General features: G+C 38.7%; 1 pseudogene; it reads left to right on the top strand.

Annotated features, from left to right (window-relative positions):
* The first annotated feature begins 766 nt into the window (after positions 1-766).
* Positions 767-7,455, top strand: LOC143672022 (serine/arginine-rich splicing factor 5 pseudogene; annotated as a pseudogene).
* The last annotated feature ends 12,116 nt before the right edge of the window (positions 7,456-19,571 follow it).

The raw sequence follows: 19,571 nt of genomic DNA, 5'->3' as shown, positions 1-19,571 counted from the left end.
AGCACTTCCTGATACCTTCTTAAAAGGCCAGAATGCCTGGGTTTTACCTTCCAGTTAGGACCCCTTGTCTTCTGCACCCATAGTTGTTCCATAAAGACAGCCAGAGGAGGGCTGTCCCTGGCAAGTCTTGGACATGGGAGCAGTGGTGTCTCCATGTAGGGCAGAGCAAGGAGTGTCATGGCCTGGGCTCTACTATATCATCATATTGCTGGTGCCATGGTACTCACAAACCAGACTTCCATTTCTGCTGCTAAGTCTCTGAGAGGCCACAGAGAGGGGGATCCAGAGAAATCAGGGTTGCTGGACAGGTGGCATGCTCCTCTGTCCACTGCAGCTTAACACATCTATCTGAAGTGGCCTGTTCCTCAGTAATGTCTGCCTTCTGGGCCTGCTGGGATTGAGTTTGGAGGCTGGGCACTCAGGTGGGCAGGAACATGAGGGAAGTCACACTGGAGAAAAACTCTATGAATGCCATATATGTGGGAAAGCCTTCAGTCAATCTTTTTCTCTTAGAGAACATGACATAACACAGGAGAGAATGTCTATGAATGCTATACATCTGGGAAAGCCTTCAGTGATTGTTCTACCCTCAGATGACATGAGAGAATTCACACAAGAGAGAAACCCTGTGAATGTCATACATGTGGTAAAGCCTTCAATCAATATTATTATCTTTGACTACATGAGAGAACACACACTGGAGAGAAGTTCTATGAATGCCACACATGTGGGAAAGCCTTCAGTCAATATTATCACCTTTGATAACATGACAGAACCCACGCTGAAGGGAAGCCCTATGAATGCCATAGACATGGGAAAGCCTTTGACGATTGTTCTACTCTCAGACAACATGTAAGGACTCACACTGGAGAGAAACTATGAGTGCCAACTATGTGGGAAAACCTTCACTCAGTATCATCTTAGATAGCATGAGAGTACGCACACTGGCGGTAGGTTCCATGCATGTCATACCTGTGGGGAAGCCTTCATTGATCTGACCTCATATATGATATGTGAGAACTCGCACCAAAGAGAAACTATGAATGCCATCTATGTGGGAAAACCCCGAGTCAATATTCTAATATTAGACGACATGAGAGAGCAGCTATCTGGATAGAGAATCTATGAATGCCATACATGTGAGAAGGCCTTCAGTCATTGTTATACCCTCAGACAACATGAGAGAACTCAGATTTGAGAGAAACCCCATGAATGTCATCTATGTTGGACAGCTTTTGCTCATAGTTCTGACCTCAGGGAACATGAGAGAATGTACAGTGGACAGAAGCCGTAAGATTGTCACCTATATGGGAACGCCTTACTTTTTCTATTAGCATGAAATTATCCAAACTCGAGAAGAAATCTATGAATATCATCAATGTGGGGAAGCCCTCAGTCAATATTCTGTCCTTAGATAGAACGAGAGAACTCATACTACATGTTTTGAATATGAAAAAGATTTCAGCCATAGCTTTAACCTTTAAACGTGCCAGAGGACTCATATACTGAAGAAACAGTGCTTGTAATCAATATGATAGTGCCTTTAATCATCAGTACCACTTCAGTTAATATAAGAAAACTTACCCAGGAAAGAATCCATATGATTGTCATATTTGTAGCAAAGCCCTTAGTAGTTGTTCTGATGATATACCTTTTGAAAGAACTCATAATATAAATGGAAGTGGGAAGTTCTCGTCTACCACTCTGATAAGCAAACCAGAGAACTTACATATGAGGAATTCTGCCTGTACTCAATTTGTGAGTGTCTTTATTTATAATTTATCTTTTAAATAATGTGAATGGGCTCTATTAGAATGATAAAGAAACATGGAAAAAATGAAAGAAAGAAGAAATGAAATCCTGATGCAGGCAAAAACATGGATGAGCCTTGCAGACATTGAATTGAGTGAAATAAGCCAGATTCAAAAGGTCAAATATCATATGGTCTCATTAATATAAACTAATTAAAATGAGTTAACTTGTGGAGTTAAAATCTAGACTATAGGTTACCAGGAGACTGAATGAGCATACAGAATGGGGAACAAATACTTAATTTCTGCAGAAGTTTTAATAAGGTTGATTGTAAATATCTGGCAATGGATAGAAGTGAGGGCAGCACATTATTGTGAATGTAATTGATGTCTCTAAATTATGAGTGTGATTGTGGTTGGAAGGGGAAGTTCAGGGTCTTGTGTGTCAATAGAAGGAAAACTAAAGCAAAAAACATGGGCCTGTATAAAATATTGAACCCTACTGTGGATGACGACTGTGGTTAACAGTACAAATATAAGAATCTTCTTTCATGAAATAGAATGAATGTACATCATTATTAGAAGGTGTTAGTAATAAGATGTTATATGGGAGAATACAACTAATGCAATCTATGGACTGTAGTTAATAGAAATATTATGATATTCTTTCATTAATTTAACAAAGGTACCATACCAATGCTAAGTGTCAATAATAGGAATATATGAATAGTATAGGATTTTCCTTTTTGGAGCATTGAAAATGTTTTCAAATTGATTGTAGTGATGAATGCACAACTCTGTGATTATACCAAGAGCCATTGATGTACACATTAGACCGATGATATGGTCTGTGAAAGAAACTGTTTTTAAAATTGGGTATCTCAGGAATAAGGGGGAAAATCAGTTTTTATAACTGAAATTAAAAAAACTACACTAGAGGCATAAAACAGCATTTTTGAACAGGCAGGCAGAAGAAAGAATCAGCAAGCTAGAAGATAGGATAACAAAAATTGTACAGTCAGAAAAACAGATAGAGAAAAGAATAGAAAAACAGGAACCATTTTTGTGGGGATTTGAGTAACAGCTCAAAATGCACAAGTATAAGAGTCATGGGTGTCCCAGAAGGGGAAGAGAAGAGAAAAAGGGCAAAAAGAATATTTGAGTAAATAACAGCCCAAACTTCCCAATTCTTATGGAAAACATGTCCAAGAAGCACACTGTACTCCAAACAGATTAAATCCTAACAAACCTATTCAGGGACTCATAATAATCAGAATGCTATACACCAAAATAAAGACAGAACTTCTAAAAGCAGCAAGGGAAAAGTGATTTGTCACATACAAGGGATTCTCAATAAACTAAGTACTGATTTCTCATTGAAAACCAAGGAGGCAAGAAGGCAGTGGTATGATGTATTTGAGATACTGAAAGAGTAAAACTGCCAGGCAAAAATTCTTTAACTGGCAAAACTGTTCTTCAAAACTGAGGGTGACACAAATATATGGAGGTTAAACAACATTCTCAAACAATCAATGGATTAAAGAATAAATTGAAAGAGAGTTCGGTAAATATCTTGAGATGAATGACATTATGTACATAGCATATCAAAATTTATGGGATACAGCAAAGACAGTGCTGTGAGGAAAATTTATGGCCTTAAATGCCTACATTAAAATGGAATAAAGAGCTAAAATCAAAGATCTAACTGAGCTCCTGGAGACACTAGAGAAAATATAGCAAACTATTCTGAAAGCAAGCAGAAGGAAAAAACAACAAAGCAGAAATAAATGAAATTGAGAAAGAAAAACAATACAGAGAATCAATAAAACCAAAAACTTGGTTCTTTGAAAAGATCAATATAATTGACAAACCATTACCTAGACTGACAAAGACAAAAAGAGAGAAGATGCAAACAAACAAACAAAAAATAAATGAGAGGGAGGTCATTACCATGGACCCCGTAGAAATAAAAAGATCATAACAAGATGCCATGAACTGTATGCCAACAAATTAGACAATTTAGATGAAATGGACAATTTACTAGAAAAACAGGAACAATCTACACGGACTAGAGAAGAAGTAGAAGACCTCAGCAAAGCAATCACAAGAGATTGAATCAGTCACCAAAGCCTCCCAACAAAGAAAAGCCCTGGACCAGATGGCTTCACAGGTGAATTTTACCAATCGTTCCAAGGAGAATTAATGCCAATCCTACTCAAACATTTCCAAAAAATTGAAGAGGGAAGAACATTACCTAATTCACTCTATGAGGCCTTATACCAAAGCCTGATGAAGATACTACAAGAAAAGAAAATTACACACCAATATAGATGCAAAAATCCTCAATAAAATACTTGCAAATCGAATCCAACAGCACATTAAAAGAATTATACACCATGATAAAGTGACTTTTATTTCAAGCATGCAAGGGTGGTTAAACACAAGAAAATCAATTAATGTAATACACCACATTAACGAATGAAAACATAAAAGCCATATGATCATCTTGATTGATGGAGAAAAGGCATTTCACAAAATCCAGCATCCTTTCTTCATAAAAACACTTCAAAAGTAGGAATTGAATGAAACTTCCTCAACATGATGAAGGGCATATATGAAAATCCACAGCTAACGTTGTACTCAATGGTGAGAGACTGAAAACTTTTCCTCTAAGATCAGGAACAAGACAAGGATGTCCATTGCCACCACTGTTGTTCAACATTGTGCTAGAAGTTCTAGCTAGAGCAATTAAGTAATCAAAAGAAATAAAAGGCATCCAAATCAGAAAGGAAGAAGTAAAACTTTCACTATTTGCAGATGATATGATCTTATATTTAGAAAGTCTCTAAAAACTATGATAAACTACTAGAGCTAATAAATGAGTTCAGAAAAGTGATGGGATGCAAGATCAAGATGCAAAAGTCAGTAGTATTTCTATACATGGGTAATGAGGTAGCCAAGGAGGAAATGAAGAAAGAAATACCATTTACAACAGCAACTAAATTTATCAAATATCTGGGAAATAACCTTAACCAAGGACTTATTAAAAAAAAACTACAAAACATTGCTAAAACAATCAAAGAAGTCATAAATTAATGGAAAGACATTCTGTTTCCATGGATAGGAAAGCAAAATGTTGTTAAGATGTCAATTCTACTATTGATCTACAGAGTCAATGCAATACCAGTCAAAATCTGACAGCCTACTTTGCAGAAATGAAAAGCAAATTATCAAATTTGTTTGGAAGGGTAGGGGCCTTGAACAGCCAAAAACATCTTGAAAAAGAATGAAGAGGAAGGAACAGACTCACTTCCTGATGTTAAAGTGTATTATAAAGCCACAGTGGTAAAAACAGCATAAGGTTGGCAAAAAGATAGACGTATTGATCAATGGAATCATATGGAGATTTCAGAAATAGACCCTCAGATCTACTTTCAATAGATTTTTTGTCAAGGCTCCCAAGTTCCCTGAACTAGGACAGAGCTGTCTATTCAATAAATGGTGCAGGAAGATCTGGATATCCATGTTCAAAAGAATGAAAGTGCACCCTATTTCACACCCTATAGAAAAATTAACGGATCAAACACCTCTGTTGCTGCTCAGATGTGGCCTCAGTCTCTCTGAGCCCAACTCTGCAGGTAAAAGCATTGCCCTCCCCACTACACGGAACATGACATCCAGGGGTGAAAATCTCCTTGGCAACATGGGAGAGGACTCTCAGGGATGAGTCCAGACTGGGCACCGTGGGATCAATGATTCCATCCTGACCAAATGGGGGGGAAAAAGTGTAATTAATAAAGTATCAGTGGCAGAGAGAGTTCAAATAGAGTCAAGAGGCTGCTCTGGAGGTTGCTCTTATGCAAGCTTCAGGCAAGCCTTGCTGCCTATCATAGCTTGCCAACCCCGAACCAGGACTGTTCCAGCCAATCCTAAAGAACACCTAGGGCAATTTATAAGATTCCACAAAGGTTCCAGGCACCAGAGTAACTTTCCAAAAACCTACAACCTCCAGATGGGTCCCTAGACCAGATAAGTCCTGATGCAAAGCCCAGCCTTTCCAGAACATCAGATAGCTCCATCTCCCTACCCCATGTTAGTGACAGACCCTTCCAATATCAAAAATTTAAAATTGCCATAACCCAAACACCGCTAAAGAGAGGGATGGAAAGATCAAAGGTAGGTGATGGTGGAATTATACATAGAAGATAGGACTTAACAAATGAATGTGAACACTGAATCATTATATTGATATCTCTTTTAGTCTCCAGTATTTTAGATCAGCTAGAAGTAAGAAAATAAAATTGTGAAATTGTAACCCATGTCAAAGTCTGAAAATTTTCTACAACTAATTGTGGTTGCTGTGCTTGGAAATTTATAGCTTTTTTGTATATATGTTATTGTTCACAAAAAAGAAGGAAAAAAAAGTTGATTGTAATGATAAATAAGTATTTAATCCCTCTAGACCCCTATATTCTTGAGCAGCTAAAGGAAAAATATAAGAGGATCATATGGTAGCCCATGACAAACTCTGGGATCTACCCTGTAGCCACTTTTTGAAGAGTGCTTTGAAACTTATTGTTTCTTCATTTCCTTGCTTTGTATATATGTTATACTATACAATAAAAAAAGTTAAAAAAAATGGATCAAACACCTAAATGTAAGAGCCAGTACATAGAACTCCTAGAAGAAAATGTAGGGAAGCATTTTCAAAACCTAGTGTTGGGCAGTAGTTTCTTAGATCTTACATCCAAAGCACATGCAATGAGAGAAAAAATAGTTAAATACGGGGAGAGGTAGTCAAGTTAAGTCGTGGTCTGTAGGGAGGCAGACAACTCTGTCACAGACTTTAGATAATTCTGGATCTCAGCTGCCAAAGATCCTGTCTAATAACACTAGCTGGACATCATGAGTCATGTTTGCTATTCATCAGGAGGTTAAATCCAGTAGCCAGAGAGAGAGCCATGGAAAGATTCTTTAATGGGCATGAACAAATAAGAAATATTGATCTGAAAAGAGGGTTTGGTTTTATGGACTTTGAGGATCTAAGTGATGCAGATGATGCTGTTTATAAATCTCACGGAAAAGAACTCTGCAGTGAAATGGTAACTATTCAACATGCTGGGGGTCCATCTCAAGGTGGAAGAGGTAGAGGACTATTACTCTGATTGTTTTAGTAATTGCAGACCTTGAAATGATAGATGATATACTCCACCTGCAAGAATAGAAAATTGACTTATAGTTGAGAATTTATCTTCAAGAGTCAGCTGGCAGGATCTCAAAAATTGTGGGAGACAAGTGGGGAGGTTACCTTTACGGATGCATTGACCTAAATTAAATGAAGTGGTAGTTGAGTGCCTCTTATGGTGACTTAACGAATGCTATTGAAAAACTTTCTGGAAAGGAACTAAATGGGAGAAAAATCAAATTAATTGAAGGCAGCAAAATGCACAGTAGATCAAGAAGCAGGTCCTAGTCCCAGGCAAAGACTTCCTCTAGGTCTCAGAACTGATCTTATTCTTGTATTTGCAAGTCCTACAGCCAGTCAAGGAGCAGGAACTGGAGCAAGTCCAGTTCTGTTAGTAGGTCTTCTGCACCTGAGAAGAGGCAGAAACATGGCTCTTCAAGCAGATCTAAGTATCCGGCATCAGATTGCCAGAGGTTCTGGTCCAGGTCAAGGTCCAAATCACTTGACAGTGGCAATTAAACTATAAATAACTTGCCCTGGGGACCTTTTTTAAAAAAAAATCCCAAACCATACTTGCAAAAAATTCTGTTATGTGCTTTTTGTGGGGATGGGGTTTGGAGGGGGATTGGATTGGACTGATATTTTTGAAGATGTAGACCATCAAAGGGTTGTTGAAAACTAATTGTATCAAGTTTTTTTTTTTTTTACTTTTTAAAATTGTGAAATATAACGTATATATAAAAAAAGCAATACATTTCCAAGTACATTTTAACAAATAGTTATAGAATGGATTTTAAAGTTTAGTATGGGATAAAGTTCCACTTGTGTTTTTTCTTCTGGGTGCTCCAAGACATTGGAGACCAACAGAAATATCAATATAATGATTCATCAGTCACATTCATTTGTTAAATCCTGTCTTCTCTGTTATACTCCTCCTTCTCCTTAAATAACATGTATACATAAAAGCAATAAATTTCAAAGTACATTGCAACAATTAGTTGTAGAACAGATTCCAGAGTTCGGTATGGGTTACAATTCCACAATTTTAGGTTTTTATTTCTAGCTGCTCTAAGGTACTCAAGGTTAAAAGAAATATCAGTATAATGATTCAGCAACCATACTCTTTTGTTAAACCTGACCTTCTCTGTATAACTCCACCATCACATTTGATCTTCTATCCCACTCTTTAGGGGTATTTGGGCTAGGCCCATTCTAACTTTTTCATGTTGGAAGGGACTGTTGATGATATGGGATAAGGGGATGGAACTAGTTAATGTTCTGGAGAGGTTGGGCCCTCTGCATTTCAGGACTTATCTGGTCCAGAGAACCATTTGGAGGTTGTAGGTTTCTGGAAATTTACCCTGGTACATACAACCTTGTAAAATCTTATATAGTGCCCTAGGTATTCTTTAGGATTGGCAAGAATGGTTTTGGTTGTGGTTTGGCAAGTTACGATAGGTAGCAATGCCTAACTGAAGCCTGTATAAGAGTGACCTCCAGTGTACCCACTTGACTCTATTTGGACTCTCTCAGCCACTGATATTTTATTTGTTACACTTCTTTTCCCCCTTTTGATCAGGATGGCATTGTTGATCCCATGGTGCCAGGGCCAGGCTCATCCCTGGGGGTCATCTATTTGTTAAACCCGACCTTCTCTGCATAACTCCACCATCACCTTTGATCTTTCTCCCACTCTTTCTGGATATTGGGGCTATGTCCATTCTAACTTTTTCATTTTGGAAGGCCTTCCAATATTTCTTGCTTACCTGCTTAATATGCTCTAGAATGTATCCAGGCATTACATTAAGCTATAAAGGATTAAAGGCTCTCATTCTTATTCTGGGGTCCCTGTGTTTAGATTGTTTAAATGATCTACCCAGACAGGTTGAGTTAGATTATATACTACAGAAAACCTGGGTTCTGGACATAATAAAACCTTCCTTTGGTCTCAAAGAGTAGGTGAAGTTCAAAAGTACAGGCAATGTTTTCCTTACCCCTATATTCTGAATTACCTTAATCCCAACCTGATCAGCTTCATTCTTGCTCTCTAAATACCCCATTGTACATATATAAAACAGCCTCTTAAAATCCAGAAGTAACAATTATCACTCCAGACTACACGTGATTGCTATATAAGCCCCAGTTTTCTTATAAGTATTATGTAAATGAGATCACATGATATTAGCTCTTTTGTTTCTGGCTTATTTTGCCTCACCAAATGTCCCACATGTTCATTCACATCATTTCATGCCTCACACCTTCATTCCTTTTCATAGCAGCACCACATTTGATCATGTGTTTGCCAATCTACTCATTCAGTGCATCTTTTGACGTTTGACTTAACTGGCTGGTGCTTAAATGAGAGAGAGCAAGGTAGCACAGCTAAGCAGCTCGGCATTCCTCATCTCAGCACTCGCAGCTCAGCCCAGGCCTTTGGTGATGCAGAAAGAAGTCAGCCCGGGGAAAGTTGTTGGAACCCAGGGGCCTGGAGAGAAGACCAGCAGAGAGCATCCTGTGCCTTCCATGTAAGAAAGAACCTCAGTGGAAAGTTAACTGCCTTTCCTCTGAAGAACTAACAAAATAAATCCCCTTTTATCAAAAGCTTCTTTGATGTGCGTACTTATGTCTTTTATAAAGGTTGGGACATTTCCCCCCATTATGTCCTCCACTAATCTTCCTAGCCCTTTATTCTTCTCTTCTTCTGGGACACCGATGTCTTATATTTGAACACGTTGTTTTGTCCATCATTTCCTTGAGATCCCATTCAAATTTTTCCATCTTTTTGTCATTTACTCTTTTGTGTGTTCAAAATCAGTTTTCCTGTCCACTAATTCGCTAATTCTTTCTTCTACCTCTTCACATCTGCTGCTGTGTGCCTCTAGCATATTTTTATTCGATCTAGAGCATCTTTAATCTCTGTAATATGTGTTTTTTAAATTTATTCTTTCGAATTCCTCTTTATGCTCTTCTACTATCTTCCTGATCTCCTTTAAGTCATTAGCCATCTGTTCTAGTTGCAAACTGCTGGAATATGATATACCAAAAACGAAATGGCTTTTAAAAGGAGGAATTTATTAAGTTGAAAGTTTACGTGTTCTAAGGCTATGAAAATGTCCAAATTAAAGCAAGTCTGTAGAACTATCCAATCGAAGGCATCCAGCGGAAGATACCTTAGTTCACGAAGGTCAATGAAGTTCAGGGTTTCTCTCTCAACTGGAAAGGCACACGGTGAACATGGCATTGTCTGCTACCTTTCTTTCCAGGCTTCTTGCTTTATGAAGCTCCCTCAGGGGCATTTTCCTTCTTCATCTCCAAAGATCACTGGCTGCATGGGTTCTGTAGTTCTTGTGGCTCTCATGGATCTTGTCATTCTGAAGCCTCCTCCAAAATGCTCCCTCTTTTAAAGAATTCCAGTAAACTAATCAAGAGCCACCTGGATTGCATGGAGTCATATCTCTGTGGAGATAATGTAATCAAGTTTGCAACATGCAGTGATGAATAGGCATTAAAAAAAATGGTTGATCTCACAAGATTGGATCAGGATTAAAATGTGACTTTTCTACGGTACATAATTCTTTCAAATCAGCACACCATCCCACTGATTTTATTTAGTAAAGTTAAATGAACATCTGATTAGTTTTCCAAAACTTTGGGTCTCCTCAGGTTTAATTTGGTCATTAGACTGGTCTGCATTCATCTACATCATCATATGGTTAGTGATCTTCTGTTGTCTTCATGGCATGTAAATATCTTGATAGGGTTACTTTGGATGTTGAATTTCTTCATTAGTCTAAAGCTTTGTATTTGTGGGGTGGATATAGAGCGGGATGTGGGGCAAGGGGAGGGGCACCAGAGTCCAGTGACAGGTTGCGGTGCAAGTATATGCACGGGTCGGGGCCTCGATGCTGGTGTCTGAGAGCCTAGGGTGTGGGTCACAGGATTGAGGACATGTGGTGCAGGGGCAATACAGGTAAGGTGCAGCTCAGGCAGGCCTTTGAGCGCAGGAGCTGGGTGCAGCATGGGGGACAAAGAGGTAAGGCATGGCAGGAGGTGGATGGGGGTCTGAGCAGTTGTGCTGGGGCTTTTACGTGGGCAAGATGTGGATGAGTATGTAAAACATGTGGGTGGTGGGTGTAAAGGTGTGGGGTACAGGGCACAGAAGTCGAGGCACAGGGAGGTTGGGGTGTGGGTGTGTCCTTGCACAGGGGGAGGTGCCTGGAGGTTGGGATGCGGGTGTGTGAATGTTTAGGTGTGTGACACAGTTCACGGAGGTTGTGGGACATTTGCCAGTGGTGGGTGATGACGGGTGGACAGAGCCTCAGCACAGGTCTGCAGGTACAGATGTGGGGTGGGGTAGGGGTGCTCATTTGTGCAGGGCAGAAGCTATATGACATATATGTGTCCAAGAGCACCTGCTAGGTGCAGGAGAATGGCATTTGTGCCATGTGGTGGGGCAAGGGTGTGCATATATGCATATGTGTGAAGCAGGAAGGGTGGGATACAGAGGTCAAGAGGCCCTGGTGTGCCATGGTCTGGGGAGCAGTACCCTGGTGTGCACATGCACAGAAGTCAGGGGCAGTGAGTTGGATTGTGCCTGAATGGTCTGGGTATGGGTGTAGCCCAGATGTGCAGGTCAGTGCTTTCCCAGAACTGAGGGGACATGATGTGAGTGGATGTGTGTGGGTGCATGCCTCTGTGTTGCCGAATGCTGATGTGTGCCTGCACAAAGCAGGGGGTTGCTGGGTGGGGTTGAGCAACTGCATGGGCTTAGGTGCTTTTGTGGACGCGGTATGAAGGTGAACACCTGCAGCCTGGATGGGCAGGTGACTTACCTGTAGGCAGCAGACAGGGGTAGATTGGGGTCAAGGGGCTGGGTATGGGGTCTTGGGAGGGGCAGGGCACTTGAATGGGAGAGGTGGGTTGGGTTGGGAAAGATTTGTGCACCTGCGCAAGGCGGGGATGTGGGGCAGTGATAGGCGGGGAGGGGTGTCGGGGCGGGGGTGCTTGAAGCATGGGGGGGCAGGTGATGGGGTTCAGGTGTGTGGAGTGTGGGAGAAGTCGTGAGTTGCCGCTGGTGCGCATGAGGGTAGTGCGTTTAAGAAATGCTGCTTGGCTTGATTCCTTATCCCCATGTCCTCGTCCATGCACCCCTGATGTCTCCAGGCCTCCATTTGGAAATGGACATGTTAGGCTGTTTGCACTAGCTGCCTGTTCTCTGGTCTTCTGCATCTCAATTCTTCTGCTTTTTCAACCAGGGTCTCCCTATGTGATGTAGAAGACGTTCCAAGGTCACTTACACCCTGGAATTGTTCTCCCAGTCTTTTTTCTGTCCCTTCTTAAGCTGTTCTTTGGTGCAGGGGTGAACTCAACCTATCCTACTCTGCCATCTCCCTGGAAGTCTCTGTCGAAATGTCTCTTGATAAGCCTTCTGGTCACATTTTTTGTATATAGTTTGTGTATATCAATAGAGCTCATTGATAACTAAACCAAATTTATTTTTTTTGTACTAGAAGAAACTTGAACACTTTAGCTCCTTTTTATTCAAATATATTAACTCAGGATTCGTTTAATGTCTCAATTGAACCAATTAATGGCTTTGGACACTTAAAAGAGCTTTAAATTTATTTGTATCATAAAGGCTTAATTTGGGTTTAACTTGGGGTTAGGGTGTCCTCCTACCCATCCTTTAACAGCACAACTGCACAAGGACGACACATTAAAGCAGCTGTTTGTTATTGATAATACAATATTATAAAACTGCCTTTTTGTCTGAAGAAAGTTATATGCTATTTACTTCTACCTCTTATCTACATTCAACATATTTTAAATCCTTCTAGAATCATGGAATTAATTGGTATGGTATTTTTTTTTCTTTTGAAAATAGCATTACTGACATTTCCAGGCTAGTTAAAGATTTCCAGGCTAGTTAATGAATGAACTGTTCAAAAAATGAGAAGTACTAAGAGTAACTAAGAGTAAGTACTAAGAGTACTTAGTACTTAGTAACTACTAAGAGTTTTTATAATGGTTTCTTATGTGAGTCTTTCCATATTCCCTTGCTTTTTTATACGTGAGCCCTTAAATCCTACTTAACCCTGCATGGATGTACATTATTGCTTCTTGTAGGAATCTTATAGAAGCTGATTAGATTTTCTTAGTTCTCTATTTGGGCCCAAGACTGGATAAATATTGGCAACAGTGAATAATACCTGCTTAGTGTCTAATTATATTAGTCAAGTATGATTAAAAAAATTTTTATTGACAAATCTTCACACACATATAGTCCACACATAGTGTACAATCAATGGCTCACAATATCATCATACAGTTGTGTATTCATCATCATGATCATTTTTAGAACATTTGGATCACTCTAGAAAAAGAAACAAAAAGAAAAAACTCATGTATCCCATACCCATATCCTTCCCTCTCACTGAACACTAGTATTTCAATTTACACAATTTATTTTACCCCTTATCTCCCTAATTATTTATTTATTTTTATTCATTTTTTTACTTATCTATCCATATCCTGGATAAAAGGAGTATCAGACACAAAGCTTTTACAATTACCCGGTCTTCAAGAATCAAAGCTAATGGAACACAGCTCAACAGTTTCAGGTACTTCCCTCAGGCCATTCCAATACACCATAAACTAAAAAGGGATATTTATATAATTCATAAGAATAACCTCCAGGATAACCTCTTGACTGTTTGGAATCTCTCAGCCACTGAAATTTTATTTTGTCTTGTTTCTCTCTACTGCCTTTCGGTTAAGAAGTCTTTCTCAATCCCACGATGCCAAGTCCTGGAAAATCTCAAGAATTCTGTCCCGCATTGCTAGGGAGATTTACACCCCTGGGAGTCATGTCCCATATAGCAGGAAGGGCAGTGGATTCATCTGCTGAGTTGTCTTAGAGAGATAAGCCACATATAAGCAACAAAAGAGGTTCTCTGGGAGTGACTCTTAGGCATAATTATAAGTAGGCTTAGCCTATCGTTTGCAGGAATAACTTTCACACACATGAACCCCAAGATCAAGAGCACAGCCTATTGAGTTGGTTGTCACCACCACCTGTGAGAACAACAGGAACTCTCCAAATAAGGAAGTTGAATATTTCCTCCTTTCTCTTCAGTCCCCAAGGGGAATTTGAAAATACTTCTTCATTAACTGCCCAAATTACTCCGGGATATATTGGAGCATCACACTAACCTGGACAAACCAACAAGATCTCATGCCCTATTCAAGATTCCATGTACTCATGGTATTTGAACAAACTGATGATACAAGTTAAATTAGGTAATTCACTAGCCAAAATATAAATTTTGTACCAAATAAACATCTGTCCATTTGGTCTCACACAGAAATTTTAGTTTTAAAATGTGGACAATATCATCCTTTACCCTGTATTCTGAGCTACCCCAGTCCTATGCAGGCCAGCTTCTGGATGTATCTAGATCTGGAACATTTAACTGAAAATGTATCAGAGACATAAATATAAGAGCTAAAACTATAAAACTCTTGAAGAAAACATAGGAGTTAATCTTTGTGGCCTTGAATTTGTCAAAGGATTCTTAGATATGACAACAAAAGCACCAATAAGAAAAGAAAAATTAAATTGAACTTCATGGAAATTAAGAACTTTTGAGCATCAACAGCTGCCATAAAGAAAGTGAAGAGATAGTCCACAGACTTGGAGAAAAAATGTGCAAATCATATACCTGATAAAGTGTGGTGTTCTCAATACATAAAGAACTTTAACAAGTTAAAAAAAAAACCTGAATACCCAAGTAAAAAATAGCAAAGGACATTGTGGTAGTTAGATTCAGTTGTCAACTTGGCCAGGTGAACATGCCTAGTCTTGTTGTTGCGGACATGACCTAATGGTATGTGAACCTCATCTGTTGCTGATTACATCTGTAGTCGGCTAGGAGGCGTGTCTGCTGCAATGAGTGACGTTTGACTTAATTGGCTGGTGCTTAAATGAGAGAGCTCAACATAGCACAGCCCAAGCAGATCAGCATACCTCATCTCAGCACTCACAGCTCAGACCAGACCTTTGGAGATGCAGAAAGAAATCACCCCGGGGAAAGATGTTGGAATCTAGAGGCCTGGAGAGAAGGCCAGCAGAGACTATCCTGTGCCTTCCCACGTAAGAAAGAACCTCAGATGAAAGTTAGTTGCCTTTCCTCTGAAGAACTAACAAAATAAATCCCCTTTTATTAAAGGCCAATCCATCTCTGGTGTGTTGCATTCTGGCAGCTAGCAAACTAGAACAGACATGAATAGATATTTCTCAAAAATATATACAAATGGCCAACAAGCACATGAAAAGATGCCCAATATACTTAGTTGTTGTGAAAGGATTTATGTATCCTAAAAAAGCCATGCTTTAATCCTAATCAATCTTGTAGGACCAACCATATCTTTTAATCCCTTTTCTGGACTATGAGCTGGAAATTTGATTAGATTATCTCTTCAGAGGTGTGGCTTCACCCATTCCACATGGGTCTTGATTGGTTTATGTGAATCTTTTTTTTAATACCAAAAAAACAGTAAACAAACACAAGCATTCATAACTTTTGAATCACTCCATTCTACATATGTAATCAGTAATTCACAATATCATCACATAGTTGCATACTCATCATCATGATCATTTCTTGGAACATTTACATCTATTCAGAAAAAGAAATAAAAAGAAAACAGAAAAAAATTCATACATACCATACCCCCACCCCTCTGCTTCACCAATCACCAGGATTTCACTCTAAATTTATTTTAACATTTGTTCCCCCTATTAGTCATCTTTGTTCCATATGTTTTACTCATCTGTTGATAAGGTAGATAAAAGGAGCATAAGACACAAGGTTTTCACAATCACACAGTCACATTGTGAAATCTCTATCATTATACAATCATCTTCAAGAAACATGGCTACTGGAACACAGCTCTACATTTTCAGGCAGTTCCCTTCAGCCTCTCCACTACATTTTGACTAACAAGGTGATATCTATTTAATGTGTAAGAATAACCTCCAGGATAACCTCTTGACTCAGTTTGAAATCTCTCAGCCATTGACACTTTATTTTATCTAGTTTCAGTCTTCCCCCTTTTGGTCGAGAAGGTTTCCTCAATCCCTTGATGCTGAGTCTCAGCTCATTCTAGAGGTTTTCTTGATCCCTTGATGCTGAGTCTCAGCTTATTCTAGGATTTCTGTCCCATGTTGCCAGGAAGGTCCACACCTTTGGCTGTCATGTCCCATGTAGACAGGGGAAGGGTGGTGAGTTTTCTTCTTGTGTTGGCTGGAGAGAGAGGCCACATCTGAGCAACAAAAGAGGTTCTCTTGGGGGTGACTCTTAGGTCTAATTTTAAGTAGGGTTGACCTATCCTTTGTGGGGTTAATCTTCATAAGAACAAACCCCGAGATTGGGGTCTCAGCCTATAGTTTTGATTGTTCACACTGCTTGTGAGAATATCAAGAATTCAACTTGGGGAAGTTGAATTTTCCCTCTTCCTCACCATTCCCCGAAGGGGACTTTGCAAATACTTTTTTATTCACTGTTCAAATCACTCTGGGATTTATCAGGGCATCACTCTGGACAAACCAACAAAATTTCATGTCCTACTCAAGGTTCCATGTACTTATGGTGTTCAATTAAGCTGTTTACATAAGTTGTATTAGGAAATGCACTACTCAAAATATAAATTGTGTACCACATAAACATTTTTTTTGCTTTAGTCTCACACGTAAGGTAAAATTTTAAAATATTACTTACCATCTAGTTTCAGCACCCTGCAGTAATGACATTCCTTGTTCTTCCTCATGCAAAAATATTTTTAAAATTTGTACATTTAGTCACTATCATTATACACTCTAGGCATTCCTAGATTATACCATCTCAGTCTTTATCATCTATTTTTTTTCTGATTTCATTTATGCCCCCAGCTTTCCTCCCTCTATCATTCTCACATTCAGCTTCATTCAGTATTTTAACATAATTGTATTACAGTTAGGTAGTATCGGGCTGTCCATTTCTGAGTTTTTACATTCAGTCCTGTTGCACCATCTGTATCCCTTCAACTCCAATTACCCAATATCTTACCCACTTTCTACCTTCTGATGGTCTCTGTTACCAATGAAATTCTCCAAGTTTATTCACTAATGTCAGTTCATATCAGTGAGAACATACAGTATTTGTCCTTTTGTTTCTGGCTAATCTCACTAAGCATAATGTCCTCAAGGTCCATCTGTGTTATTACATAGTTCATAAATTTATTCTGTCTTGTGGCTGCATAATATTCCATTGTATGTATACACCACAGTTTGTTTAGCCACTCACCTGTTGATGGACATTTTGGCTGTTTCCATCTCTTTGCAATGGTAAATAATGCTGTTTTAAACATTGGTGTGCAAATGTCTGTTTTTGTCCTTGCCCTCATGTCCTCTGAGTAGATACCTAGCAATGGTTTTACCGAGTCATATGGCAAATCTATATTTAGCTTTTGGAGGAATCGCCACACTGCCTTCCACAGCGGTTGTACCATTTGACATTCCCACCAACAGTGGGTAAGTGTGCCTCTTTCTCCACATCCTCTCCATTGCTTGTCATTTCCTGTTTTATTGATAATGACCATTCTGGTGGGTGTGAGATGATATCTCACTGTGGTTTTGATTTGCATTTCCCTAATAGCCAGGGAAGTTGAGAATCTCTTCATGTGCCTTTTGGCCATTTGTGTTTCCTCTTCTGAGAAGTGTCTGCTCAAGTCTTTTGCCCATTTTGAAATTGAGTTGGCTGTCTTTTTGTTGTTGAGTTGAACAATCTCTTTATAAATTCTGGATATTAGACCTTTATCTGATATATCATTTCCAAATATTGTTTGTCATTGTGTAGGCTGTCTTTTTACTCTCTTGATGAAATTCTTTGACATACAAAAGTGTTTAATTTTGAGGAGCTCCCACTTCTTTCTTTCTTTCTTCAATGCTCTTGCTTTGGGTGTAAGGTCTAGGAAACTGCCCCCTAGTATAAGATTTATAAGATATTTCCCTACATTTTCTTCTAACAGTTTTATGGTCTTAGATCTAACGCTTAGGTCTTTGACCCATTTTGAGTTAATTTTTGTATAAGATGTGAGATATGTGTCCTCTTTCATTCTTTTGCATATGGATATCCAGTTCTCTAGGCACCATTTGTTGAAGAGACTGTTCTGTCCCAGGTGAGTTGACTTGACTGCCTTTTCAAAGATCAATTGTTCATAGATGATTGGGTCTATATCTGAACACTCTATTTGACTCCATTGGTCAGTATATCTATCGTTATGCCAGTACCATGTTATTTTGACCACTGTAACTTCATGATATACCCTAAAGTCAGGTAGTGTGAGACCTCCGACTTCATTTTTTTTTTTCCAGGATACTTTTAGCTATTCGGGGCACCCTATCCTTCCAGATAAATTTGGTTATTTTTTTTTCTATTTCTGAAAAGTAAGTTGCTGGGATTTTTGATTCGTATTGCATTGAATCTGTAAATTGATTTGGGTAGAATTGACATCTTAGCTATATTTAGTCTTCCAATCCATGAACATGGTATGCCCTTCCATCTATTTAGGTCTTCTGTGATTTCTTTTAACAATTTCTTGTAGTTTTCTTTACCTAGGTCTTTTATCTCTTTAGTTAAATTTATTCCTAAATATTTTATTCATTTGGTTGCAATTGTAAATGGAATTCTTTTCTTGATTTCCCCCTCAGTTTGTTCATTACTAGTGTATAGAAACACTACAGGTTTTTGAATGTTGATCTTGTAACCTGCCACTTTGCTGTACTCATTTATTAACTCTAGTAGTTTTGCTGTGGATTTTTCAGGGTTTTCAACATATAGTATTATATCATCTGCAAACAGTGAGAGTTTTACTTCTTCCTTTACAATTTTGATGTCGTGTATTTCTTTTTCCTGTCTAATTGTTCTGCTAGAACTTCCAACACAGTGTTGAATAACAGTGGTGATAGTGGACATCCTTGTCTTGTTCCTGATCTCAGGGGGGAAAGTTTTCTGTTTTTCCCCATTGAGGATGATGTTAGCTGTGAGTTTTTCATATATTCTCTTTATCATTTTGAGGAAGTTCTCTTCTATTCCTATCCTTTGAAGTGCTTTCAACAGGAAAGGATGTTGAATTTTGTCAAATGCCTTTTCTGCATTAATCGAGATGATCATGTGGTTTTTCTGCTTTGATTTGTTGATATGGTGTATTACATTAATTGATTTTCTTGTGTTGAACCATCCTTGCATACTTGGGGTGAATCCTACTTGGTCATGATGTATAATTCTTTTAATGTGTTGCTGGATTTGATTTGCTAGAATTTTTTGAGCATTTTTGCATGTATATTCATTAGAGAGATTTGTCTGTTGTTTCCTTTTTTTGTAATATCTTTGTCTGCTTTTGGTATAAGGGTGATGTTGGCTTTGTAGAATGAGTTGGGTAGCTTTCCCTCCTCTTCAATTTTTTTGAAGAGTTTGAGCAGGATTGGTACTAATTCTTTCTGGAATGTTTGGTAGAATTCACCTGTAAAGCCATCTGGTCCTGGACTTTTGTTTTTGGGTAGCTTCTTAATGACTGATTTAATTTCTTTACTTGTG

This window comes from Tamandua tetradactyla, chromosome X, assembly GCF_023851605.1.
Source record: "Tamandua tetradactyla isolate mTamTet1 chromosome X, mTamTet1.pri, whole genome shotgun sequence".
In the NCBI taxonomy this organism is placed as follows: domain Eukaryota; kingdom Metazoa; phylum Chordata; class Mammalia; order Pilosa; family Myrmecophagidae; genus Tamandua; species Tamandua tetradactyla.
The sequence above is the reverse complement of the archived record's forward strand: the minus strand, read 5'-3'. Positions and strand labels throughout refer to the sequence as shown.